Source organism: Hypanus sabinus, chromosome 2 (genome assembly GCF_030144855.1).
Source record: "Hypanus sabinus isolate sHypSab1 chromosome 2, sHypSab1.hap1, whole genome shotgun sequence".
Taxonomy (NCBI): domain Eukaryota; kingdom Metazoa; phylum Chordata; class Chondrichthyes; order Myliobatiformes; family Dasyatidae; genus Hypanus; species Hypanus sabinus.
This window is the reverse complement of record NC_082707.1, coordinates 159,828,541-159,856,464: the sequence shown is the minus strand read 5'-3', so window position 1 is coordinate 159,856,464 and position 27,924 is coordinate 159,828,541. Positions and strand designations below refer to the sequence as shown.

The 27,924-nt window shown below is 40.6% G+C and overlaps 1 long non-coding RNA gene across 1 annotated transcript in view; it reads left to right on the top strand.

Annotated features, from left to right (window-relative positions):
- LOC132385664 (uncharacterized) overlaps window positions 1-27,924 on the top strand; it is a 46,806-nt gene that overhangs the window by 15,646 nt on the left and 3,236 nt on the right. The window contains exons 3-4 of the long non-coding RNA XR_009509223.1: window positions 2,965-3,051; window positions 20,285-20,386. This is a non-coding gene — a long non-coding RNA (uncharacterized LOC132385664). The remainder of the gene's footprint in view (window positions 1-2,964; window positions 3,052-20,284; window positions 20,387-27,924) is intronic.

Below are 27,924 nucleotides of genomic sequence, written 5' to 3'. Positions count from 1 at the left end.
GAAAGGGTTATCATATAAGGAATGTTTGATGGCTCTGAGTCTTAGAAGGATGGAATTTAGAAGGATGAGGGGGATCTCATTGAAACCTTTCAAATGTTGAAAGGCCTAGACAGGGTAGTTGTGGAAAAGATGTTTCCCATGGTGGGGGAAATTTAGTGCAAGAGGGCACAGTCTCAGAATAGAGGAGCGTCCATTGAAAACAGAGATGTGGAGAAATTTCTTTAGCCAGAGGGTGGTGAACTTGTTGCCACATGCAGCTGTGGAGGCCAGGTCGTTGGGTGTATTTAAGGCAGAGCATGATAAGTTCTTGATTGGACATGGTATCAAAGGTTATGGAGAGAAGGCCAGGAACTGGGGTTGAGAAGGAGATAAAGAAGGATCAGCCATGACTGAATGGCGGAGCAGACTTGATGGGCCAAATGGCCTGATTCTGCTCCTATGCCTTTTCGTCTTATGGTCTTAAATTCATGTGATCTTGTCCTCCAATGAGTCCTACTTACATTATTAGACCTGGAACGATCACCAATTAGGTGACAGTAAGCAGTTAAAGCCAGGATCTCTTGGTGGCAACCCATTTCAATTTGACCTCCCATTCCCATATCGATATGTCTAACCATAGTCTCATGCACTGCCACAGTGAGCCTAAACTCAGGGTGGAGGATAAACACCCTAACTTCTAATGGCAGTGCCTCTACTTCCATATGAGTTGGCGAAGATTCAGCATGATGTCTAATACTTTGACAAACTTCTATGGACGTGTGGTGGAGAGTATACTGACTGGCTGCATCACAACCTGGTTTGGAAACACCAATGCCCTTGAACATATTGAACATTGGATTCACCCCAGTCCATCACAGGTAAAGCCCTCCCCTCCACTGAGCACATCTATATGGAGCGCCATCGCAGGAAAGCAGCATTCGATATCAGGGACCCCCACCACCAAGGTCATGCTTTCTTCTCACAGCTGCCATCAGGAAGAAGGTACAGAAGCCTCAAGGCTCAGACTACCAGGTTCAGGAACAATTACTCCACCTCAACCATCGGGCTCTTGAACAAAATGGGATAACTTCACTCAACTTCACGTGCCCCATCATTGAAACGTTCCCCCAATCTATGGACTAACTTTCAAAGACACATCATCTCATGTTTTCGATATTTATTGGATATTTATTTATTATTATTATTATTTCTTCTTTTTGTATTTGCACAGTTTGTTGTCTTTTGCACACTGGTTGAACACCCTAGTTGGCTGTTCTTTCTGTTATGGTTTTTATTCTATAGATTTATTGAGTATGCCCACAAGTAAATGCATCTCAGGGTTTTATATGGTGACATATATGTTCTTTGATAATAAATTTACCTTGTACTTTGAACTGCGAATATTAAGCAGTGTGAGGTTAACGCTGGCTTGTGACGCTAAGATAAAAGATCAGCCATGATCTTACTGAATGAACAGGCATGAGGGTCCTAAGGCCTAGATCTTCTATTACTTTTATAGAAAGGGCCTGCTGCATTCATGGTGTGGTATAAGTGAACTTTAACCATTCAATCTATCTTTAAATGCAGCAACCCCTCATGATATTGTTCATGGGTAGTAGTGGCTGAAACCATTAAAATGAGAGGCAATATGATGTTGATGCTCTACTGGCTGGACACAAATGAAAAACACATGGCATTTGAGGTTAAGAAACTCAATTTGTTATGTGTTCCCATCAGAGAGTATCTGCTTTGATACTGGAATTTTGCAAATTAAGTTTGACCACAACTAATGCAGTATTATTGTCCTTAGAGTTCTTTCTGTGTTATGGAAGAGAAAAAAAATCAATTGTTTTTTCCACTTCTAATGACTGTTTTGGGAAGATGCCCATGTGGTAAAATGCGTGGTGTGGATAACGTTGGGCTTGACTGATACTTGCAGTGAGTAGAGTTTCCGAACCAAACTGTAGAACACCATTTAGGACAGGTGTTCCCAACCGTTTTTGTGCCATGGATCCCTACCATTAACCGAGGGGTTCATGGACCCCAGGCTGGGAACCCCTGATTCAGGACAATGGCACAGAGAACACTGCTTTAAAGTTTGTATTATTCTGTGCTATAGCACATTTTCTAATCTGCTGGAGAAATTCTTAAGTTATGCACTGGAGAAAATAAAACAAGTTTCATTGAAAAACTGTATTCCTGAAAACCTGCCTATGCTAATGTAAATATTATTCTCTAGATAAATAAAGGAACAAGCATGAAATGCGTTTTTGGCAGAAGGAATAATTATGTCATTATTCCAGACATGCTGACTAGTCCTTAGAGTACTGAAAAAAGAGGAACATGATAGCAACTACCTAACCATGTGGGATTGTAGAAATCTGTGTAACACTACCAACATACCATATATACCATTTGTTTACATGAGAGAACTATTACATTTCTTTTCCAATGAAGAAAATAATGGCTTTTCATAGACCTTTGCTTTATGTCAACTAAGATTAAAGAGCTAAAGTTTCAACAATAAAAATGTGAACACAGCATGACCAAAGTTGAACCCAGTTTACATTTTGGACAAATGTCTTCTACATCATAATTCTTAAACGTTATTGAATTACAAATGAATGCAAAACATGGGAAATGGAGGAAGTTATCAATGGTGCAGTCCAAATCAAATAAAAAGGTGATATGAAACATATGAAGCATGGAGGAGGAAAGGAATGTTAATAATTATATAGAAATAAGTCATATAGTGATAAATCTTTCTGTTGGAACCATTGGCATTGAGACATTGAAAATGCAGAAGGCTCCAGACTTAGGCACAAGTATCATCAAATGTAGAATGGGAATATGTTAAGGTGTCACATGATGACCAAATACAGGCCTTGTTGAGCATGATCTAGATTGCCATCTCATCACATGCTCATACCCAGTTTTCAAGAAGAGTCTCGACCCAAAACCTTGACTGTTTACTCTTTTCCATAGATGCTGCCTGACCTGCTGAGTTCCTCCAGCATTTTCCGTGTGTTGCTTTGGATTTCCAGCATCTTCAGACTTTCTCCTGCTCGAGAGGTAGATGGCTTTAAATGATAAAAGGTTTAAACCATGATGGTATAATGCTATCATTGGCAACGAACAACACTTTTGCAAAGTACATTACATAAAATCTTTAAAGCAATACATATACATGTTAGAAAGTAAATGTGTAATATCCAAATAGGTAATCGAAAAATCACGTTTGATGACTCAACTTTCTGTTGGGTTGTTAGTAGACCAATTATTTGTGACAGATGCATCCCAATCTCCCTCAAGATGAGATGAGAAACCTACATACCAGTGGGCAATGTTAGTGATCAGAACCAGGAAAAGGAGAAGAACAAGGACAAAATTATCAGGGCAGTCTTCCCCTCTTTCAGGGTTAAGGACAAACCAGAAGAATAGGCAAAAAGGTGCATGCAAGGCAAGTGATAGCAAAGCAGTCATGAGAGACAACCCAGAGTAGTGCAGGGTTAGTATGAGAGTTAACAGAATCTTAGGAGTGAAGCCTTTGTACAAAGAGCAGAAGTCACCAAACTTCCATCTTTGCAGGCTTCAACACCTCAACAACAGAGCACTAGAAGTTCAGTAAGGGAATTGTCCATTGGAAAACTGCGAAAAAAAAAATTCAACCCAATTTAAAGCAGTGCTAATCCACCTGGAAACTGTATTGGTCGCTGTGGAAGCTAAATGTGTAACAGCTGGAAATATCTTTGTTATAGCTTCAGCTAGAACATTAAGTCAATCAGAGGTTTAGTACGAGTTGGCAAAGGAATCTTGTAAAAGGAGGTGCCTCGCTCATCTGATTATGTCAGTTCAATTACTCTCATAATACTGTATATAGAAAAATATTCTTTTAACTTGACTGAGTTCCTTCTGGCAATTGCTGGCAAGTATCAAGTCCTTCGAGATCACACTTTGTTACATGTAGCACAAATTGCTCCTTAAAATTAGAGTTGCATTTCTGTCTAGAGGTATGCAACACAGGTTAAATCATCAAATTACTCTGTCATTTCCTTTACTAACCTTAAAAAGTGAGTGATCCCTCATAGCAATATTTCTGAACTTTGGTCATCAGAAATTTCTACCTTCCAAGTGAACTGAAGGATCCCATCCAGACTATTATGAGAGTGAGCACTGTCAAGGCATGGCTGTACAGAAAGTTTTACCCTTAACATTTTTATTAAATCATGAAAAGCCATATCATTTTTTTCTCTCTCTTCTGTTTATGATAATATTATGTGATTGAATACACAGCAATAATTGAAGGCTTATCTGTGTATATAATATTGTCTGTTTGGGAAGCAACGTTATTGGTGTAATCCCAAAATTTGTCACTGACAGTAAAATTTGTCATAGAGTTGTTTTCCTGTTTACTCAAAGTCTATCTGAAATATAAGTTAATTTGTGAGCGTACCAATAAGTCTGAACTAATTTTCATGGTGAGGTATTATTCACACCACAGCACAAACTATTCATGACTGCTTGATTAAAGGCAAATAGGAAATCTGGATAGATACTGTATAATAGTCTATGGGACAAAAATCTCTAAAAAGTGTCTTGGACTTTTCAGTTTCAGTTGACCAGGAAGGAAACATTTTTGTTTTATCTCACATTCTGCTTCAGTGCATCTTTCCAAATTATATTCCCATGCAACAACCTGGGTCAAGGGCTTTACTGAACCATTTAGAAATGCAGAAAATTGTCGTGTTCCCTTGACATTTAGTAATGGAAGAAAGGAAACTTCTAAAACTTTTGTAGGAAGTAAGTTCATTTACTTGTTGACCATAACGGGAAAGTGCAATAAACTACCTGTCCACTGAATAAGTCTGCATTAAAAAATTCTCAGAATCAGAGTCAGGTTTAATATCATCGGCATATGTTGTGAAATTTGTTGTCTTTGTGACAGCAGTGCAATGCAATACATGATAATAGAGAAAAAAACTGTGAATTACAGTAAGTGTATATGTATGTTAATAGTTAAATTATGTAAGAAATGCAAAAAGAATAAAAAAGTAGTGAGGTAGTGTTCATGGGTTCACTGTCCATTCAGAAACCACATGGCAGAGGGGAAGCAGCTGTTCCTGAATTGTTGAGTGAGTGCCCTCAGGCCCCTGTACCTCCTTCCGGATGGTAGCAGTGAGTAGAGAGCATGTCTTGGAGGACGGGTGTGGGGGGGGGGGGTCCCTAATGATGGTTACCGCCTTTTTGAGGCATCACCACTTGAAGATGTCCTGGATAGTTAGTGCCTGTGATGGAGCAGATGAAGTTTAGAACCCTCTGCAGCTTATTTTAATCCTGTGCAGTAGCACACCCCACCCCTCATACCAGATGGTGATGAAGCCAGTTAGAATGCTCACCATTGTACATCTATGGAAACAACTTCAATGCCATGTTCCCATATGTGGGATGATTCAATGACACAACTGTGTCTATACTTTTCTTCAAATGTAGAGGGATCCATTTCAGGGGATTCCTCTTTTAGTTTACCTTCAAAATCTCAGCTGGAATCTCAGTTTTGTTAGGATTTTATTAATCATTTCTGCAAAGGACTGTTTGCCCTCCCATGTACCCATGTTCATTGCATCTGCAATGCTGTCAGAGTGAATGTTCACATGGGCAGAAACAATCACCTTGTCAGAGGCTCCAGTATATTAGATCACCTATGACCAAGAGATAAGGGCCATTTAGTGATACACCCTGTCCTTTTATATGCAGGGGATACGTTCCTCGCAGTCGACGCATAATGTGAATAATTATTTAAATGGAGAAAATAGAGATGTGCTCCAGCTTCCTAAATATGATTTATCTGTAATTTATGCACATTTTCATACCAATATGACACAAAAGCAGTACAGGCAAAATTTGTATTATATTTCATCAATTTAAGGTAATATTCAGCTTAAATTTAATTATTTAATTATTAAATAATTATTTGATTATTTATGGTTTTACATTGCTATATTTCTACACTATTCTTGGTTGGTGCGACTGTAATGAAACCCAGTTTCCCTTGGGATCAATAAAGTATGTCTGTCTGTCTGTCAAGTTGAAAGTTAACATACTAGGGATTATAGTACTCATCAACAGTGGCAGGTGTGTTTGCTCCAGGAGATGAGTGGTTGTTGTGGTGTCGGGATCATATCAAGCACAGCAAGGGGTGAAGAAAGACTTACAAAACTCTTTGAACTTCCGGCAGCAGGAGCTGACACCGGTTTGAAGAAATTGATGAGGGTTGTTTGCTTGGTAGCATTTTGCTTTTCAGCATAAATTTGCTTGTAGAGAAGAAGGGTTGATGACAGGGAACGACTGAAATGCTGACTCCGTTCTAAACTTGGGTCCATGTCCACCCCCATTTGTGGCAAGTGTTCCGACTTCCACCATTCCCTCACCGTTGGTAAACTCCTGGGATTTTCAGAATTGTCCGTTGCTTGCAACATCTGAGAGATAGTTCATCGTAAAAAAATACGCCTTGAATGTGGATCACACCTTGGTCAAGTAGTCGAATCAGCGATGTTGTGTTAGGCAGCAGGTAACGCACTGTTGTGTTAGGATAAATGCTGTCCCAATGCTTAGGATGGGCTGGCGCATTGTCAAGCATTAAAAGAACTTTAAAGGCAAGATTCCGTTCCCAGCAGTAGAGTCCCAGAGCTGTGTTACCTTCAACTGATGCCGCGCTGTTTATAATTTCCAACTATTTTTCAAGTGTTAAAGCGGCTCTCTGCCACTCGGCTGATGGCCCAGGACATGACATCGGATGCTTAGGCGGCATAGTTAAATATTTCAATCACAAAATCACTGCACCATAGGTAAAACCAACAAAAGTTTAAGAGCACAAGATCGCATATCCACACTTTGCCAAAACCAATGCGAGACTGGCGGGAGTGAAACTGTCAGGCGCGCACACCTGACTTTATTGGCAGGAAAGCGGTGCTTCTCGTCCCAACAGTGAGACTGTGAGGCGTGCGCACATGATTTGTATTGGCGGGAAAGCCGTGCCCCTCGCATAACTGTGAGTTTTGGACACATATAAGGAGACGTTGGTAGAAATAGGTTCCTCACAATACTGTGAATCCTCAGAGTCTGAAAATGCATATAACAAGGATAGGGTGTAGTTAAAGTAGAACCATCATTACTGACAGGTCCCCTCAAATAATATTCTCTCAGTCATTAAGTTTTAGGGGTGTCTGAGCCAGATGAGAAAATTTCTGTAGTAAATGCGACTTTGTCTGCAACAGAACAAATTGTAAGTAAGGCAGCACTGAACAATATTATTATAAGCACAAATATCAAAAATAAAATACAGTAAATACGACATTGCTTCCTGGAGTTTGTGTCTGTCTTACTCTAAAAACAACAATGCATTTTGGATGTATTATCCCTGGACCATGCATCTATGAGATCAAGTAAACATGAATTTATACATTTCTGTTTAGATCTAAACCTGTGTTTTATCTTTTGAATACATCTCATCCTTCCTCCCCACTGGGGTGTAGGGACTCCATGGTGGATCCATGTACTGGTCTAATATAAAAGTTCCATTCACTCTGGGGGAGTAAATCAATCCTGCTGGGGCAAATTTGATGCTGAGGTCTTGTTGCTCCTCCCGGTCACGATTACCACAGTCCTATTGTTAATGACCTGGGCAACAACACAAGAAGGTTTCCACCTACCATGGAAACTAGGGTCGGAATTATTTTTATGGAATTTCCTTTCTTGGATCCAGTCTCCTTTTTGAGGTTTCCAAATTGTCTTGTCAGATTCTTTTGTTTTTTTCTTGAATTCCCATAAATTCTCTCTTCTTTGAGGAGAGTTGTATCGGGTTTAGGTGATGGTTGGCCTGAGTTTGTGATCGGGGTGTATTTAGGTGGATATTTTACATTAAGCAATAATGTACAACATTCTTGTATGCTCTTATTTTTGCAATAGTCCCTTTTGATTATGACAGTTGAACTTCAGGGACAAGTGTTGCCTACTTTGCCTCCAGAGTAGACCAGTTTCGGCAGGCCTCCTGAATCTCTCAATTCCTTCACTCCACCATGCCACTCGATTGCGGCTGGAATAGAGTGCTGTACTTCTCTTGCATTCCTGTTTGCTCGCACGTGGCTTCAAAGCTCTTACCCTTGAAGGAAGTCTCTTTGTCTACATGAATGCAGGTGGGGTTGCCAACACATGGGAATATGTAGTTTTGGAGTGCTGTGACAGTTGCCATCTCTCTACAAGAAGCTGTAGAGACTAATCAAGTATATCCCTTACAAAGATCAGTTATCACAAGAAGTACTCTATTAGGCTTTTGATAAGGTGGGTGGTCTTTGGCTGCCAGAAATAGGCCTATATAATTAACTTCCACACCTGCATTGGCGCAATTGGCTTTGTTTGTCCTATGGGGGGGGGGGGGGGGTCTTGTGACTGCTCCTTTATTATAAGCTGGACATTCTTTACTATTTGCAAGAAATTGCTTACAATCACTCAACATGTAAAGCCGCCAATATAGCATGGCTAATTCTACATGAATAGTGTGCCAAATGCCATGACTGTGTCCAAATCCTTGGTGGCTTTCTCAGATCAGTGCTTCACTCTCTCACTCTCTCTCTCACACACACACACACACACCCCTCCCGCCCCAGGGTGCCTGAGACTTTTGCACACTACTACATTTGTCAACATGGAGTGGAGAGGAAGTTTATGAATCTGGCAGAAAGAAAGGGTGCTGGGAACGGCGTGGGAGGAGTGTGGGACAGGTGGCAGAGAAGGTGTGGTGGGGTGGCACAGGTACAGACACACCCAGCCCTGAGACACCAGGCAAGGTAGTTTGATTCCAAACTATTGTTTTACTTATCATTACGGAATGCCTCTCTGGTGCTTCTCACTCCCTCCCCACTCACTTCCCCTTTTCCCAAGCAGGATTCCCCTCTCCCTGCCCCCTTCCCACTCTCAGTCTACATTAGAGACCCATATCAACAGGAGGTTTATCATCACTCACATGTCATGAAATTTGTTTTTTTTTGTGGCAGCGTTACTGTGAAATACATAAACACTGCTATAGAACTTTGAAAAATTCTGAGGCACCCTAACTATATATAGGTACTTAATTGCACAGTATAGTATCTCTGCAATATTTATTTGTTTATAAATTCACACATATATCCGATACGGATTTCCACACTTGTGTGGAAGTGGTACCAGGGCTATTGGAAATAACATTAATAAGAATTGCTAAATATGTTGGGCAGTATGACTGGCCCAGAAGGCAACTAATCTCCTGGCATTCTTTCAGAATCATCTAGATGCATGGTGAATACTGCCTGCAAACTCTGAATAGCCAAAAGTTCAAAAACTTGTTTGGAAGTTTGTACTGAGAAAGCTGCAGTGACTTCCTGTACAGGAACCTGTCCCTGTATGTGTCTTTTACTGGTTAAAGTCAATCTTCTTATTAATTCTCTTGCATGTTCCCAAGCTCTGTTTTCCAGGCTTCATTAGTACTTCTAAACTTTACTAGCGTGGGCGCTACCTTGTGTGTGCTTGTAAGGAATACACGATATCCCCATGCACTGGGATTAAGATATGGGTCACTGGGCTCTTCATGTGGACTCCACCCAGATGCTGGTTTCTATCTAAAAAAAGGCCAATTTGTAGTCTCCAGGCATGAATTATTGCTATATTGTTGATATCTTGTACAAATTGCATTGGTCTGTATCCAGTCATTTCTACAGTGGTGTTTGATCTGTAATCTACATCATACTCTATGCTCTAACCCTTCATCATTCCAGACTCTGACTTGAAGAATAAAATATTCATCATGTTCAATCTGAGGAGCAGTCAGGGTATTATCCCTTATTTCTGATATCTTGTTAACGCATTCATAATATCGACCAGCATTTGCCTGCACAGCTGCTGGAAACCAGGATGTTGACCATTTTATAGTACTAGGTAGGGTGCCGTAGCACTTGCTGAGACCTCTCTGAGTTGGACTACTGCTAAATAATAATTCTTTCTAAAATAATACTGATATTATTTGATATAATGTGACCATGTCAGGCACCAACTGTGATCATATTTGGTCTGCTGATTGCGAAGGTCTAAACTCAAATGATATAAATAGCCACAAGTACTTTCACTAAAGGGAATTTATACTGTGACTACCCAATCATCAAAGACTAGTTCCCTTCCCTGTTTATTCTACATGGCGAGTTTAGCTGCCATTACCTACTATTCAAATGGTGGGTTCTCTATCCCTACTACAGAGGTTTAAAACCTAGTTCATTTATTTTCCATGGTACTTGATTAAATCCAAACAGCGCTCTAACAAAAAACCTTTAAAACTGACAGAGGATTTCTATCTTAAACATTTCCAAGTTGCAAACCATTTCCTAAAACATAGGTACAATCCCTATAAACTAAAAAGACAAACCGTGATGCAGATGAACAAGTTATCCGTTGCAGAAACCAAAGCTAGAGGAATGGATTCTAGTTCACCCCGTGTTTCTTCCAGGTTTTTTCTTGATATTCCTTACCCCATTGCTAATAAGCTTGAGCTGCACTCTACATTTGCACCCTTTCTCTACCACTTGGGTGACTTCACACACACACATGATATTTCCTCAGACATCCTTTTAACACAAATGAAGACATAGACCTCCACTAAGTCTGTAAGTGTTGTAAAACTAACTTCCTTGAGTACATAAAACCTTCTTATTATAAATATATCAGTTATTGATATGCTACAAGATATCTTCCATCTGTTCTGCAACTTCCTTGAACTAAGCAACTTAAAAGTCGGCTTGGCTGTTTGAAACAACACAAAGTAAACGACCCATTGTATAATATTATTCTTTGAGCAGTAATAAAGAAGATGCAGTTACCTACATCTTTCTTCCCACAGAGCTATATTTCAGCTTCAACTTCGTTACTGCTTTCCATTTACATTTAAGCACTGAAGACGAACTCCCATTTACGAGCAGAAACTTAACAAACTATTAGTTGGAAGTTTACTTGCATCTGTTTTTATCTCTACAAGTGGCAGATGCTGTGTTTAGAAAGCTGAGATTATCAAACATGAGAGAGAGGCCTACTGGCCTAGGACGGTAACAATCCATCACAATCCTACATGATGGGTCTGTTTGGATTGAGACTCAAGTCCTTCATTAATATTACCATGAAGACAACAGTTCACCCCCAACAGAGTCTTACAAGAAATATGAATATACAAAAGTGTATCAGTGTGGAGGCTAACACAAAATAAAAAATGATTTAAGGAAAGAAAAAGCCAAATGCAACTTGTTAATTTGCTATTTAGATTGGATAGTTTATAGAATAACCTGCCACTTAAAGTTTTGAATGCTGACTCTGCTGAAACAGATTTAGGATTCAGTTGGGAGTTAGTCAGGCTTAATGCCAAGGTACAATGTGCTGCATATACAAATAAAGGTATTTATTTAGTAATCCTGGATCCTCCAAATATTCTCCACTTTAGCTCTCAGTCAGAAGAATTTATGTTTTAAAAGTTTGGCTGCTTTGAATTATAAACTTTGCACTCTAGTAACAGCCTCTGGTGATGTGTGGGAGTTAATTTGTATTGTACAGGAATTTTGGCTTCAAAATGCAGTTTCACAAGGGAAAGAAAACGGACTACTATTTCCAAAGGAAGTAAATTGTTTGAAAAATGTGTTTGTATTTCTTATAAGCAGTTCTAAGTAGTCTTTCCATTGTACTATAGCAAAATTCTTTCAATCTTTGTCAATACTAACTTAAAAAAAGTATCATTTATAATAAAGAAATCTGAACTTTGATTTTATGAACTTAAGCCTGGCAGTAAGCCATTTATTTATTATTGCCAGTGTTAAAATAAAGGCCATTTGGAGAGGCCAGCTGCAATGAGCACTTGCATTTCAGCTGGCAATGTGGTGCTCCATGGCTTTCTGCCACTCAAGCACATTAATTTCATTTGAAATTTTATTTATATTGAGATGAGTTACAAAAATGTTTTTATGAAGGAACAATAGAGCTCCAAATTTTCACAATTTTACAGCAAATAGGAATCTAAACTTATCCTTTTGCTTAAAGGAACAATGTCGATCTCTGCTTATTCAACTTGAAAACTATGTTGTGCTAATTGACAAAGGTGAGGTAGGAAAAATCAAACCCAAATCAAACAATCAAAAGCAAATAATCAAAATTATCAAAGTAACAATACTCTTGTTCACTAAAGCGTTAAGCATGTACACATGTATTATGCACATAATGTGGTATTTTAATAATTTTGTTTATGATCATTATAAATAGCTGAGATATTAAAATCCAGTCCAAGTACTCCTAGCTTATGAATAACACCCAACAGTGTTGATAATAACAACCAAAATGCAATAATCCAAAATAATCTGGATAGGTGAGGTTGCTGGGCAGACTGAGATTTATACATAAAAATGTAGTTTCAAAATCCAATTCTGGCATGTTAAGCCTAAACAGACTTAACTGGAAATCAAATACCTCAGGCTTGAATTGCTAACAGTATTTGTCTTCTCACAGACGCTGCCTAATATTTTATATCTCACCCGGAGTTCTCTATTACACTGTTTCCTTCCATTAATAGAGAGGGGAAAAAGGAATTATTGGGACGAGTACAGCATAGGAATAGAAGTCTGATTTTTGAACATCGAGCTGAGATATAAAGTTGTCCAATTTGAAAAAATGTAGTTGTAGATTATAGGAATTGGAAAAAAAAATTGTTAATAATTATCATGTTATGAAAATACTAAGAGAAGAGAGGAAATCCTATGGAGAGAATTTAGAGAGCTGGTAGAAAGCTGGAAAACAGGACCTCCAGGGTAACCATCTCTGGACTGCTGCTTGTCCCACGTGCCAAGGATGACATGGCAGATGAATATGTGGCTGAGGATCTGGTGCAGGATTTATGATTATTGGGATCTCTTCTGGGGAAGGTATGACCAGTACAAAAGGGATGGGCTACACCTGAATCTAAAGGGGACCAATATCCCTGCGGGCTGGTTTGCTGGAGCTGTTGGGGAGGGGTTAAAGTAATTTGGCCGGGGTATGGGAACCGGAGTGATAGGGCTGAAGATAGAGATGTTGGTTTGCAAGCAGAGGTAGTGTATAGTAAGACTGTCAGAAAGGACAGGCAAGTGAAAGGGCAACATTGCAGTCAGCGGGATGGTTGCAGTGTAAAAGGGGGAAAAATTGAAAAGGGTGACAAATTCAGGACTAAAAGTGTTAAATTGAATCCACGCAATGTTACGACATGCACCCATCCAAACAGCTTCTGAGGTTTAGATGCTCTAATTCCCTGGAGTATGGATAGCTGCTGCAGCCCCCTTTAAAGATTCAGGACTGTTCCACTAATTGGCAATCATGTTTTGAGCTTCAAGGATTAAGTATTTAAGGAGTACCTGAACTAAGGCTCAGTGCTCAATCGTAAGCCTTCTTGTGATTTTGTCTAGTATTTGTTTCGTGCTCAGATTCTTGGTCCAGTTTGAAGCTGTGTCTTGTTCCTAGCCTCGGATACTCCAGCCTTTGGGTCCAAGCCATCCTTGTCTCTCGTCACAGTACGATTGAGCCAGTATAGCCACAGTGTGCTATCAGAGTCTTTCGTCCATTCTGACCGGACACAGTGAAGATATTGCCTGACAGAGCCTGGAGATTTTGTAAGGGGGAAGCCAGAGTTGCTTGGGAGAACCAGTCGGTCCCTCTCCGGAGCCAGTACATTTTCCAAACCTGCGGAAATCTGACGGTGACCCGGGTTCTTGCCACAGTTTCCTCAACCAATGTTTGTTAGCGTTTGAGCTCCAGCCATCCCAGTTCCCTTTGGGGTGAGGAAAGATGACCTTCATTATCTGACTGGGCCACCGCACATTGGGAACACAGATTGAAGATTTCCTCATGGCCGCCATAAGGGAAGAGTTTCATAATCCCGCCAGAGGCAGCTGAGCCTCAGACCACCCGATGAAGTTTCAACAAGGGGGAAGGTCAGCGGCCGAATTTCAGACTGTGGCCCAAGAGAGTGTCTTGGCCATGAGATACTGCCACAGACTCAGGGATAAACTGAAGAATGCCCTTTGGTTATCTCAGATTCCAGGCCTTTATAAACAGTGTGCTCAGGGATGCTCTCCATAGGTACGCTTCGTCTTACTTGGATGACATCATAATTTTCTCAAAGTCCACAGAGAAGTAGGTCACTCACGTTAGAGACATCCTAAAGAGGCTTCTGGATCGTGGAGTTTATGTAAAACTGGAGAAGTCTGAATTTCATGTAACCGCTATTTATTTTTTGGGTTCATCATCTCTAATGCCAATCTCAAGATGAACCCTAGTAAGACACAGGGCAGTTGGAGATTAGCCATCACCATCCATCGTCCATCCTGGGATTTGCCAACTCTTATTGAAGGTTTATCAGAAATTTCAGCCCAGAGGTGGTTTTGCAGACAGCACTAACCAAGAGTTCCTTGAGCCCTTTCGTTTGGACTCCAAAGGCAGAGGCTGCTTTCGCAGAGCTCTACCGGTGGCTTGTGGCTGCTCCCACCCAACCCAGACCTTCCCTTTATCAGGGAAGTGGACACCTCAGATGTCAGAGTAGGTGCCTCAACTGGCACCTTCGGACAATAAACAACACCATTGGTTGTTCTTTTCCAGCCGACTATCGCGGGCAGAGGTGAATAATAACATTGGAAATAGAGAGCTGCTCATGTCTCTGGCTTGAGGGGGCCAAGAACCCGTTTAACATATGGACAGACCACAAGAACCTGGCTTATATTCAGGAGACCAAGAGACTGAATTCCAGGTAGGCCAGGCGGTCTCTTTTCTTTAAATCCTTTAATTTAGTCCTAACTGATCGACTGGCATCTCAGAACCAGAAGCCTGATGCCTTGTCCCATCAGTTAGACAAACCCAAATGAGAAAAGCAGCCTATCACCATTTTGCCCCAAGTGAAGGTGATGGCAGCAATTTGTTGGGGGACTGACACACTTGTTTGCAAGGCTCAGGTGCAAGGGGAGATTCCTCAGAATAGCCCTCCACGTGGGCTGTTCACTCCTAGTCCCAAATGGTCTCACGTTCTATGAAGGGGACCTGCATTGAGATTGACATCTCACCCAGGGATTGCCATACCCCTCAAGTTCAATAAGAGAAGATATTGTTGGCCTGGAATGGTGAGGGAGATCCGTCAATATGTGCTGGCATACAAGGTATGCACCTGGAACAAGGAGACCCATATCCTACCTCAAGAACTCCTTCACCCTCTGTTTGTTCTGGAAAGACCATCGGTTCACATCTCCATGGACTTTGTCACAGGTCTTCCTCCTTCCAAGGGGAAAACCATTATCATGGTAAATGTGGATCATTTTTTGAAGGCTTGCAAATTCATTGCCTTGGACAGACTTCCGTCTGCATTGGAGATGGCCAAGATAGTCCTGCAGCAGGTCTTCAGAATCCATAGTTTCACAAAGCTGACATTGTGTCAGATTGTGGGCTGCAATTTGCATCATGCTTCTGGAGGGCATTTTGCAAACTGATTGCGGCAACAGTGAGTCTTTCCTCTGGGCTTCAACCACAGTCCAACAGCCAGACTGGGCAGGTGAATGTACCTTAAGATGCCTGGCCTCTGAGAGGTCAAACAAGTGGAGTGACTATTTGATGTGAGCAGAGGTTGCCTGCATCCCTTTACAACATTCAGTGCACAAGATGTCTCCTTTTGAATGCCAATTTGGGTATTCTCTGCCACTCTTCCCTGAGTAGGAGGGGGAAGTTGGGGTTCCGGCAGCTGAAGATCTTGTCCAACACTGCAAGGAGAAATGGACTAGGGCAAGGGAGATTGTGTTAGCTTCTACCTGGAAGGTTGAGGTAAAGGCTAACCACAAGAAAAAACAGGGCCCAGTTTTGCAACCTGGGAAACAGGTCTGGCTGTCAACTCAGGATTTGCCTCTCCAAGTGGAGTTCTGGAAATTGGTGCCCAAGTGCATTGGACCCTTCAGAATTCTCAGGGAAGTAAACCTGATGGCCTGCACCTTGCAGTTCCCCAAGACCCTCAAGATCAATCCCACTTTCTACCTTTGCAAGATAAAGCCTGTGAACACCAGCCTGTTAGTCCCACAACCATCAGTCCTGCTGCCACCCAGGTTTGTTGACAGGGAGCAGGTATTCACTGTGTGAAAAATTTTGGACTCCTGTACTGTTCAAGGTGTTCAGCAATATCTCATGGACTGGGAAGGATTCGGACCGGAGGAGTTCTGGGTGCTGGACAAGGATATCTGGGATCTGGCTCTCATCCACAACTACGATCATCATCTCTCCAAGCAGCCAGGGCCATCAGGAGTCAGCCTTAGGGGAAGGGGCCTGTTACAACACGCACCCATCCAACCAGCTTCTGAGGTTCAGACGCTCTAACTCCCCGGAGTATGGATAGCTGGTGTAGCTACAAGTCAGGACAGTCCCGCTAATTGGCAGTCATGTTTTGGGTGCCAAGGGTCGAGCATTGAAGGAATAACTGTACTGTGACTCGGTGCTCAATCGTAAGCCTACTCGTGATTTTGTCTAGTGTCTGGTTTGTGCTCAGATTCTCAATCCAGTTTGAAATTGTGTCTCAATCATAGCCCCCGGGTGCTCCAGCATTTGGGACCAAGCCATCCTTGTCAAGGACTCTCGTCACATGCAGGATATGAATTAAGGTGGGTGATCATGTAGCACAGTTAGAGATTGGCAGGTATGTCATTGTGGGCATCACAGAGTCATGGCTGAAAGATAATTGCCGTTGGGAGGTTCATATTCAAGAATACTTGATCTATCAAAAGGACAAGCAGGTAGGCAGAAGAAGAGAAGTGATTCTGCTGGTAACAAAGTTAAATCAAATGTTTAGAAAGAGCTGACACAGGATCACAAATGTAGAATTCTTGTGGGTAGAGTTAAGAAACTGTAAAGGTAAGAAGACCTCGATGTAATTTATATCCAGGCCTCTGAACAGTAGCCGGGATGTGGTCTACAAATTACAGCAGCAGACAGGAAAAGCACGTCAAAAAGGCATGGGAATTCCAATATGCAGATAGATTGGGAAAATCAAGTCAATGCTGAATCCCAAGAGAAAGAATTTATTGAATGCCTGTGAGATTACTTTTTGGAGCAGCATGTGTTTGAACCCTCTAGGGGATCATCAATTCTGGACCGTGTTGTCCAATGAACTGACATGATTAAGGAGCTTAAGGTAATGGAACTCTTAGACAACAGTGATCATAATATGATAGAATTCACCCAACAATTTGAGAGGGAGAAGCTAACTTCAGATGTGTCAGAATTACAGTGGAGAAAAGGGAATTGCATAGGCGTGGGAGAGGAGTTGGCCAAAGATGGTTGGAAGGGAACATTGGCAGGGATAACAGCAGAGCAGCAATAGCTGGGTTTTCTGGGTGCAATTCAGAAAGCACAGGATAGATACATCCCAAGAAAAGGAAGTAAGGCAGAATGATGCAACCTTGGCTGTCAAGGAAGTCAAAGCCAACATAAATACAAAGGAGAGGATATATGATACAGCAAAGATTAGTGGGAAGTTAGAGGATTGGAAAGCTATAAAAAACCAACAGAAGCCAACTGAAAAAACCATGGGGGAGGGGAAGATGAAATAAGAGGGTAAGTAGTTGATAATATCAACAATAATACCAATTTTTTTTCAGATATATAAAGAGTAAAAGAGAGATGCGAGTAGGTATTGGACCACTAAACAATGACACTGGAGTGATAATAATTGGGTATATGAAAATGGCAGACAAACTGAATAAGTATTTTGCATCATTCTTCACAGTGGAAGACACTAGTAGTATGCCAAAAGTTCGTGAGTGTTACGGGGCAGAAGTGTGTGCAAGTGCTATTCCTAGGGAGAAGTGCTTGGGAAACTGAAAGATCTGAAGGTAGATTAAGTTACCTGGGCCTGATGGACTACACCCCAGAGTTCTAAAAGAGGTAGTTGAAGTGATTGTGGAGGCATTATTAATAATCTTTCAAAAATCAATAGAGTCTGGCATGGTTCCAGAGGACTGGAAAATTGCAAATGTCACTCCACTCTTCAACGAGGCAGAAGTAAGGAAATTATAAGCCACTTAACCTGATCTCAGTGGTTGGGAAGATGTTGAATAGATTGTTAAGGATGTGGTTTCAGAGTACTAGTGTTGGCGCGTGTGGATAAGGCTTTGGACTAGTAACCTGAAGGTCACTAGTTCGAGCCTCAGCTGAGGCAGCGTGTTTGGGTCCTTGAGCAAGGCACTTAACAACACATTGCTCTGCGACGACACTGGTGCCAAGCTGCTTGAGTCCTAGTGCCCTTCCCTTGGACAACATCGGTGGCGTGGAGAGGGGAAGGCTTGCAGCATGGGCAACTGCTGGTCTCCCATACAACCCTGCCCAGGCCTGCGCCTTGGAAAAACCTTCCGAGGTGCAAATCCTTGGTCTCACGAGACTAACAGATGCCTATAATTCATTGAGAGAGGTATCACATAGAAACCTTTAAGCAGTGGATGTTGTCTATATGGACTTCAGTAAGGTTCTGCACAGAACCTTAGTTAGGTTCAATCATTAGGTATTAATATTGAAGTAGTAAAATGGATTCAACAGTGGCTAGATGGGAGATGCCAGAGAGCAGTGGTGGATAACTGTTTGTCAGGTTGGAGGCCGGTGACTAGTGGTGTGCCTCAGGGATCTGTACTGGGTCCAATGTTGTCTGTCATATACATTAATGATCTGGATGATGGGGTGGTAAATTGCATCTAAGTGTGCAGATGATACTAAGGTAGGTGGCGTTGTGGATAATGAAGTAAGATTTCAAAGTTTACAGAGAGATTTATGCCAGTTAGAAGAGTGGGCTGAGCGATGGCAGATGGAGTTTAATGTTGATAAGTGTGAGGTGCTACATTTTTGTAGGAATAATCCAAATAAGACATACATGGCAAATGGTAGGGCATTGAAGAATGAAGTAGAACAGAGTGATCTAGGAATAACGGTGTACAGTTCCCTGAAGATGGAATCTCATGTGGATAGGGTGGTGAAGAAAGCTTTTGGTAAGTTGGCCTTTATAAGTTAGAGCAGTGAGTATAGGAGTTGGGATGTAATGTTAAAATTGTACAAGGCATTGGTAAGGCAGAATTTGGAGTATTGTGTACAGTTCTGGTCACTGAATTATAGGAAAGATGTCAACAAAATAGAGAGAGTACAGAGAAGATTTACTAGAATGTTACCTGGGTTTCAGCACCCAAGTTACAGGGAAAGATTGAACAAGTTAGGTCTTTATTCTTTGGAGCGTAAAAGGTTGAGGGGGGATTTGATAGAGGTATTTAAACTTATGAGGGGGATAGATAGAATTGACGTGGATAGGCTTTTTCCATTGAGAGTAGGGGAGATTCAAACAAGAGGACATGAGTTGAGACTTAGGGGGCAAAAGTTTAAGGGTAACATGAGGGGGAATTTCTTTACTCAGAGAGTGGCAACTGTGTGGAATGAGCTTCCAATAGAAGTGGTAGAGGCAGGTTTGGTATTGTCATTTAAAGCAAAATTGGATAGGTATACAGACAGAAAAGGAATGGAGGGTTATGGGTTGAGTGCGGGCCAGTGGGACTAGATGAGAGTAAGTGTTCAGCACGGACTAGAAGGGCCGAGATGGCCTGTTTCCATGCTGTAATTGTTATATAGTTATATGGTTATACTTGAAGGCACATGATAAAGTAGGCCAAAGTCAGCCTTGGGTCCTTGAGAGAAAAGCTTACCTGACAAATCTATTGGAGTTCTTTGAATAAGTAGCAAGTAAGAGAGGAAAAGGAAAATCAGTGGATGTTGTGTTTTGGGATTTTCAGAAGTCCTTTCATGAAGTGCTGCATAAGAGGCTGCTAAACGTGAGAAGAGCTCAGAATGTTACAGGAAAGATACTAGCCTGAATAGATCAATGGCTGATTGACAGGAGGCCATAAGAGTGGGAATACAAGGATCGTTTTTTGATTGGCTGCAGGTGACTAGTGGTGTTCCACAGGGGTCTGTGTTGGGACTACTTATTTTTACGTTGTATGTAAATGATTTGGATGATGAAACTGATGGATTTGTGGCCAGTTTTGCAGACAATATGAAGATAAGTGGAGGGTCAGTTAGTGTTGAGGATGCAGAGAGTCTTCAGAAGAACTGAGACAGATTGAAAGCAGAGTTTAGGAGTGACGATGGCACCTAACGGCGACTCCTTTGCTTGCATCTTCAGAAACAGCTCTATTTCTTTAATATCTTTATTTTTCCCTTTCAGGGACCTTTTGAAGACCCTGCCCTGGAGTTACACGCGGGCTTCAGTTCTTTGTGGGAGTGGGACCTGCTCTTGGGGTTCCATGATGGGCTGTTATTCAACATGGTAAGGGTTTGGCCTCAGAGTCTTGATCGTGTTTGGAAGCCTAAGATCTCGGGGCTCTGGAGTCGGGTGGATTGAGGGTTGGTGTCACGGCAGGAGACTCGTGTCTCATCGGGGAGGCCGGAAAATCTTTTGCTGTGGGCCTGAAGACTCAAGGTCTTTGCGATCTTCAGACACAGAGTGATGAAATGGACTTTTAACATCGTAAACCAGTGAGTTGTTGTTTTGTCTCCCACTTGCTGTGAAAATGGGGGGACACCTCCCTCTCCCTTGCCAAGGAGAGAGAGAACCTGAGGTTTGTCGAGTGTCAGTTGAAATGCAAAGACTTTGGGATAACGTTGGTCTGTATCTTTGCTATTGCTTAGTGCAGCTCGGTGACAGTATCGATACGCTTTTTTTCTGCTGGTGGGAGGATCAATGCTTGCTGCTGTTTACGTGCAGGAGGAAGGGATCGGGGGGACATTAGGGTTCTCACGTTTAACTGTCGTTCATTCTTTGGGGCATTTCTCTGTTTTGTGGATGTTTGTGAAGAAAAAGCATTTCAGGATGTATATTGTATACATTCCACTAACATTAAATTGGACCTTTGACCCTTTGATTAGGAAAATGGAAAAAGAAGTGGCAGATGGAATACTGAGTCAGGAAGTGTATGGTCATGCACTTTAGTAGAAGGAATAAAAGTGTAGACTATTTTCTAAACAGAGATGCAATTCACAAATCTGAGGTGCAAAGGGATTTGGAGTCCTTGTGCAGGATTCCCTAAAAGCTATTTTGCAGTTTGCACGGATAGTGAGGAAGGCAAATGCAATGTTAGCATTCATTTCCAGAGGACTAGAATATAGAAGTAATGCTGAGGCTGTATAAGACACTGGTGAGGGCTCACTTGGAGTATTGTGAGCAGTTTTGGGCCCCTTATATAAGAAGGATTGTGCTGACGTTGGAAAGTGTTCGGAGGAGGTTCACAAGAATGATTCTGGGAATGAAAGGGTTTTCCTTTGAGCAGCAATTAAAGGCTCGTGCCTGTACTCGTTGGAATTTAGAAGAATGAGGGGGATTCTCATTGAAACATATTGCATGTTGAAAGACCCAAATAGAGTGGATGTGAAGAGGATATGTCCTTTGGTGGGGGAGCTTAGCACAGCCTCAATATAGAGGGATGTCCATTTAGATCAGAGCTGAGGAGGAATTTCTTTAGCCAGATGGTGATGAATGTGCGGAATTCTCTGTCATAGGCAGCAGTGGAGGCCAGGTCCCTGGGTGCATTTAAATCAGAGTTTGATAAGTTCTTGATTTGTCAGGGTGTGAATGGTTATGGGGAGAAGGCAGGAAAATGTGATTAATAGGGAACTAGACCAGCCTTAATAAAATGGCAGGGCAAACTCAATGGGCCAAGTGGCCTAATTCTGCTCCTGTGTCTTGTGTCAAATAGAGATCTCATTAAACATATACAGTTCTTACAGGGCTTAACAGACTGGAAGTAGGAAGGATAAGGGTCTCAGACCGATGGACACTCAGAAGGTCGTGTAAACCATTTACTTCTGAGACGAGAAGAAGTAACACAGTTTATGGCAAGAAATATTAACCCTGTCTCACTATCCACAGATTTTTCCTGAGTATTTCCAGGATTTTCTGCTTTTATTTTGGATTTCTAGCACCATCAGCTTTTTAGATTTTCATTTACTGAGGAAGTACTTCTGCACATAGAGGACTGGGCAGCTGTGAAATTCTTCATCACAGAAGGCTGTGGAGGTCAAGTTTCTGAATATATTTAAGAATATTTAGATGGATTTCTAGACATATCAATGCACAATTATACTTACTAACAGAGCAAAGTGGCTGGAAAACTTACTGCTGCTCCTGCTTTTCTATGTATCAATGTAAAAGGTGCAAAACATAGGGAACATTAAATCATACTTTATTCATTTATAGCCTAGAAGTTTTCCTTCCCCATCTCTGAAGATGGGTCATGCAGGAATTTTCTCCTACCACACCAATTATTTCCTAAACTACAGCCCTGGGCAATGTTGATGCATTGCTGAACATTGTCGGCAAGCTCTCTTGGCACTAGAATGTGTGTCAACACTTGCTGGCTGCCCCTACACCTCCTTGGGTTGGGTTGGTTGTTAATATAAATTAAACGTTTCACTGTACAAGTGATAAATAAATGACTCGTATCTGAATAATAACAGAACATCAAGGTTCAACAAGGTCAATCAAAGTGTAGGCATATTTATTTGTGATGGTAATCCACATGATTTCACAAAAATGTCTTATTTTAGATACACTTAAAACTACCTTTGCAATACTTACTTAGAAGGGTCCTGCAAACCAAATAGTTTCTTAATTATTTATTTGAATTAATGTTTATTCAAATTTATTCAGAACCTCAAAACCTTAAATTGATGAATATCGCAAAGATACAAAGCACTACCAATTAGAATGAGAACTACTACAGAGAGGTAGATCTCTCTGGATGCAGGAGGAATTTGAAGTAATTACGATACCAACGCAATTGTTAATATTTGGAAAGCCAATGCTAGTCCCTCACCTTGATGTGAGAAGTAATTCTTCTTTATATTGAAACTCTCTTACATTAGTATTTGTATGATTGTTACTGTCTGCATTTTACCCAATGGGTTTTATAGTAACTGGAGGACTTAATATGTAATTGGAGGTGCAAATTGTTTGGCGGGATGAATGAAGAGAGGCGATATGAATTAAAAAGTGCAATTTTATAGAGGTTACAGAAACTGAAGAACTTGGGAGTATTCTATAATAAGCTTGATAGGTGGCAGGATAACCCGTGGCTGTTTAAAAAACCCCCAATGGGTTTATTGATTTTATTAAATAGGCATAAAAAGTTATATTAAACATTTATAAACCATTTACTGAAATGTCATGTAAGTTTGGATATCAAGGCCATCAAGAGGACTTAGAAGAAATTTGCTGAAGTGTTGTTAAAGATGTGGAGATACTAGAGAAACTGTGATTGTACTCCTTAAGGTACAAAAGGTTAAAACAAGATTTGATGAAAGCGTTTTAAAGCATAAGCAGTTTTGACAAAGTATGGAGAATCAATTTTCATTGCCAAAAGTGTCAGCAACCGCAAGTCATGGTTTTAAGCAAAGGGATCAATTTGCCAAAAGAGTCAAGAGGAAAACATTTTTTTTGCTCAGTGAACTGTTATAATCTGTGAAGGACTGCCAGAACGCTGTTGAATCTGTTTGCATGAGTAACTTTTAAAAGTAAAGCAGATAAATACTTGAAAAGGAGAAAATATAATCAGAATCAAGTTTAATATAACTGGCATATGTCACGAAATGTGTTGTTCTGCAGCAGCAGTACATTGCAATACATAATAATATAAAAGCTACACGCTACAATAAGAAATTAAGTACATAGCGTATAAAGAGCAAACCAAATAGTGAGGTAGTGAAATGGGTTGGTTCTTTGCCCAATCAGAAATCTGGTGGCCGAAGGGAAGAAGCTACTCCCCTTCTATAGTGGTGCAGAGAAAGAATCTAGGCATGGGATGAATGAGGTAACTTAACAAAAGAGCTGTCAAAAGAAGCCTCTTTCTCTTTAGGAGCAAGTGCTTACTTCTGAAGAAATTTCGCTGGTTACTTACAGCCAAACAAATAACAGAACAGGTAATCATTAATATAACCGAAATGTGTGGTCGCTTTCTGGAGAACAACTAACCCAGATGTGTACCTATCTAGCCTATCTACTGTGAGGCCACTTTCAAGGAATTATAGATCTGTATTCCTAGAACCCTCTGTTCCACCACGCTCCTCAGTGATTTATCGTTCAGTTGTATCCTGGTTTGTCCTCTCGAAGTGCAACAATTCACATTTGCCTGCATTAAATTCCATCTACCATTTTTCCAGCTGGTCCAAATCCCACTAGCAGCTTTGATAGACTTCCTCGCTGTCCCCTGCACTCTCATTCTTGATGTTATGCATCACCTTACTGATCCAGATTGTTGATATGGATAACAAGCAACGAAGGACTAAGGACTGATTTCTGAGGTACGCCACTAGTCACAGGCCTTTAGTCAGTGAGGCAACCACTCTCTAGCTTCTCCAATGAAACCAATGTCAAGTGACTGAAACTTCTTAGCCACCCTCCCATGCGGGAACTTGTCAAAGGCTTTGCTAAGGTCTATGTAGACAACCTCTACTGCCTTTCCTTTACCAACTTTCCTGAAAACTTCCTCAGATACTCTAAGATCGGTTGGACATTATCTACCATGCTCAAGGTCATATTGACCATCCCTAATCGGTCCATGTCTATCTAAATACTTGTCAATCCAGGCCCTTAGAATACCTTCCAATAACTTACTCACTATTGACATCAGCCTCAATGGTATATAATTTCCTAGTTTATTCTTATTCCATTGTTTAAGAAAGCTCTAAAAGGCCTTTCTTAAATAATGGAATAACATTAGCTATCCTGCAATCCTCTGGCATCTAACATGTGGCTAAAGACATTTTAAATACTCTTACTAAGGCTCCTACAATATCTGCACTGGCCTCCCACAAGGTCCAAAGGAACACCTTGTCAGGCTCTGGGGATTTATCCACTCTAATTTGCCTCTAGACAGCAGGCACTTCCCAGTCTGTATACTGTCCAAAACCTCTCAGCTGTTTTGCCTCAGTTCTATAGACTCATTGCCCATCTTTTGAGTAAATACTGATGCAAAAAATCCATTTAAGATCTCTCTCCAATCTTTTTTGGTTCCATGCTTAGATGACCACAAGATGACTTCAATTTGTTCCATACCTGTCCTTTTGCTCTTAATATCTCCTTCACCTTGTCTGCTAGTTTAATCTCATACCCTCATTTAGCCTTCCTGATTTCCCTCTTTAAGTTCTCTTGCATTTCTTATACCCTTCAAGCACCTAATTTGTTCCTTGCTGGCTACACCTGCTATGCACTTCCTTTTTCTTCTTAACCAGGGTCTCAATAGCCCTTGAAAGCAAATGTTTCCTAAACCTGTTAACTTTACCTTTTATTGTGACAGTAACATAGAAACATTTTGTACATGCATTCTATACTCTCAAAATTTCAATTTGAGGGCCTCCTACTTTTTTTTTAAACTTTTGACCTCCCAAAGTCCAACACCTTACATTTGTCTGGATTAAACTTCATCTGCTATTTCTTTGTTCACATTTCCAACTGGCTAAAATCCCGCAGAATCCTTTGAAAAGCATCCATGTTATCACAAATCTGCCATTTTTTGTCTCCAGTAAATTTACTAATTCACTCCCTACAATTTTGACTAAATTATATATACAGTTTGCTGCAACTACCCGGAGTCCCTGCAAAGTTGAGGTCATGAAATTTGCAAGGAAGAATTAAAAGGAAGATTATTACTTGATTGGAGAGAAATTGCAAATGAGTGAGTTTCTTTTGTCAAAACCCTACCTGTCTTTTTCTCAGTTCATCTCAAAAAGTTGTCAGGCCATTCCAGCAATGGCTTAGACAGTCAACTGGCATATTAGCATTTATTACAAAGAGGCTAGAATGCAGAAGAGTAAAATATTGTCACAAGAGGGTAGACAAGGCTATGCCTGGAATACTGTGTACAGCTTTGGTTCCTTTTTTAAAGATATACTAGCATTGGAGACAGTCCAAAAGAGATTCCCTTGGTGAAAACAGTGCTGTTTTAATGAAAGTGGACAAAGAAGTTGCATATGCTTTCTGTGGTGTTTAGAAGAATGTGGGGTGATCTTTATTTAATGTCAAGATCCAGAAGGAACATCATGGACCCCCTTTCTTCTGGAAGAGGAATAGAAGATGGACGTAAGGGCAGAAGGAGCATCATGTTGTTGAACCGAAGATGGTAACAATAGAAGAGAAAGTTGAATCTTTCCCGTCTCTGGGTACCGGACATTTTTCTCTTCTAGATTCCTCCATCAGGAATGCCAGTGCCATATCAGAAACCTATTAATTCTCTCCTCTCCATCCAACATCTACCAACAAATATACTGCCATGTGTTAATCATCTGGCCCATTCCTCATCCTCAGGGAAATGAATAGCGAACCCACATATGCTCTTCCTCGAAACTACATCAGAACAGCACATTTGTATTACATACACAACGCTGGAAGAACTCAGCAGGTCAGGCAGCATCCGTGAGAAAAGAGCAGCCAACATTTCGGGCTGAGACCTTTCATCAGGAATGGGGGTGGGGGGGTGGGGAGAGAGCGCCAAAGTCCAGTAATAAAATCAGATATAAAATCTGTCAAACATTTGAATCATGAATCAAAGTAGCTACAGCAGTAGAAATGTTGCCTTGAACATAGAATGAGCTAACACTACAATTATATAGACCTGATGAATGTAAAGAAAGCAAGTACTGGTTTGTTTTATTTCTTGTGTATACAGTATATATTATGAATAAAGTTTATTTATAAAATAAAGCAGCAGGGAAATCAAAGGCAATAAAAATCTGATTAAGTAGAAATGGAGCTCCTTTAGAAAGAAGAAATCAATATTATCCAATGCATGCCAAATGAGGTTTGATTAAATAGAGATTGTACTTGTTAGTTGCTGAATCAAAGTTCATTCTAATTGTAAATTATAAAAGGAAAAGCTCCTTTGTAAATGTGGTAACATGTTGCATGCACTAATGCTTTAAACCTCTTTGTGGACCTTCCCAACAGCCTTGTTTGTGGCTGCTATAAAGCATCAAATCCAACAAAGGCTGCATACACCAGATGTTTGCCTCCACTAATATCAAAGGTTCATGGATAAACACACAAAAAAAAGATCTTTCATGCTTATATTTTATGGAACTCAGAGGGGTTTATATAATTCAGTTAACTGAAGTACTCTTACAGAAAATTTAAATCCATTGTGGCAATTACTCAGCTCTGTTAGACCTGGCTAAAAACATCTGTTTTGTTTTTTTTTTAAACACATCTGGAATTCAGCAAAGTTGGATCCACCCATTGAACTTTAGAATGCTTTCATCAATTCTGGAGTGAAAGTGAGTAGCGTCCAAAGTTATATTTGGCAGTGGGCAGGACAAGATGTCCTATTACAAACAAATTCTTGTACAGTGTTGAAGAGATTTTGCAGAAAGTCGGTTCTCTGTAAGATCAAACTTGAAGTGGTATCACTTTAATAACATTGCCATTTAAATCACAAATAAGAAATGCTAAGCTTGAATTCAAGGTTACGTGATATTATGAAATACACTATAAAAGAGAAAGTTTCATGCATAGTTTTTACTGCCCTAGAACCATTTTTCAGGTAGTGTTGTCACCTAGTACTACTGCAGACAAACATCCAAATGCAGAATTAGCTGTTGCATGCAGAATTAAGATTCTCAAAGCACGTAATAGTCTACTAAAAGAAAATCTGTCTTACAAATGGCACTCAAGATCTTTTTATATCCTCAGAGCAAAATTCACTAGACATCTGCCCCTAGTTAGTTACCTCCAGCTGCTAACTATTGATATGCAATTTAATATTAAGAAGATAATAATTTTGTTAAAATTCTTCTTCCAAATTCTATTTGTCCTGAATT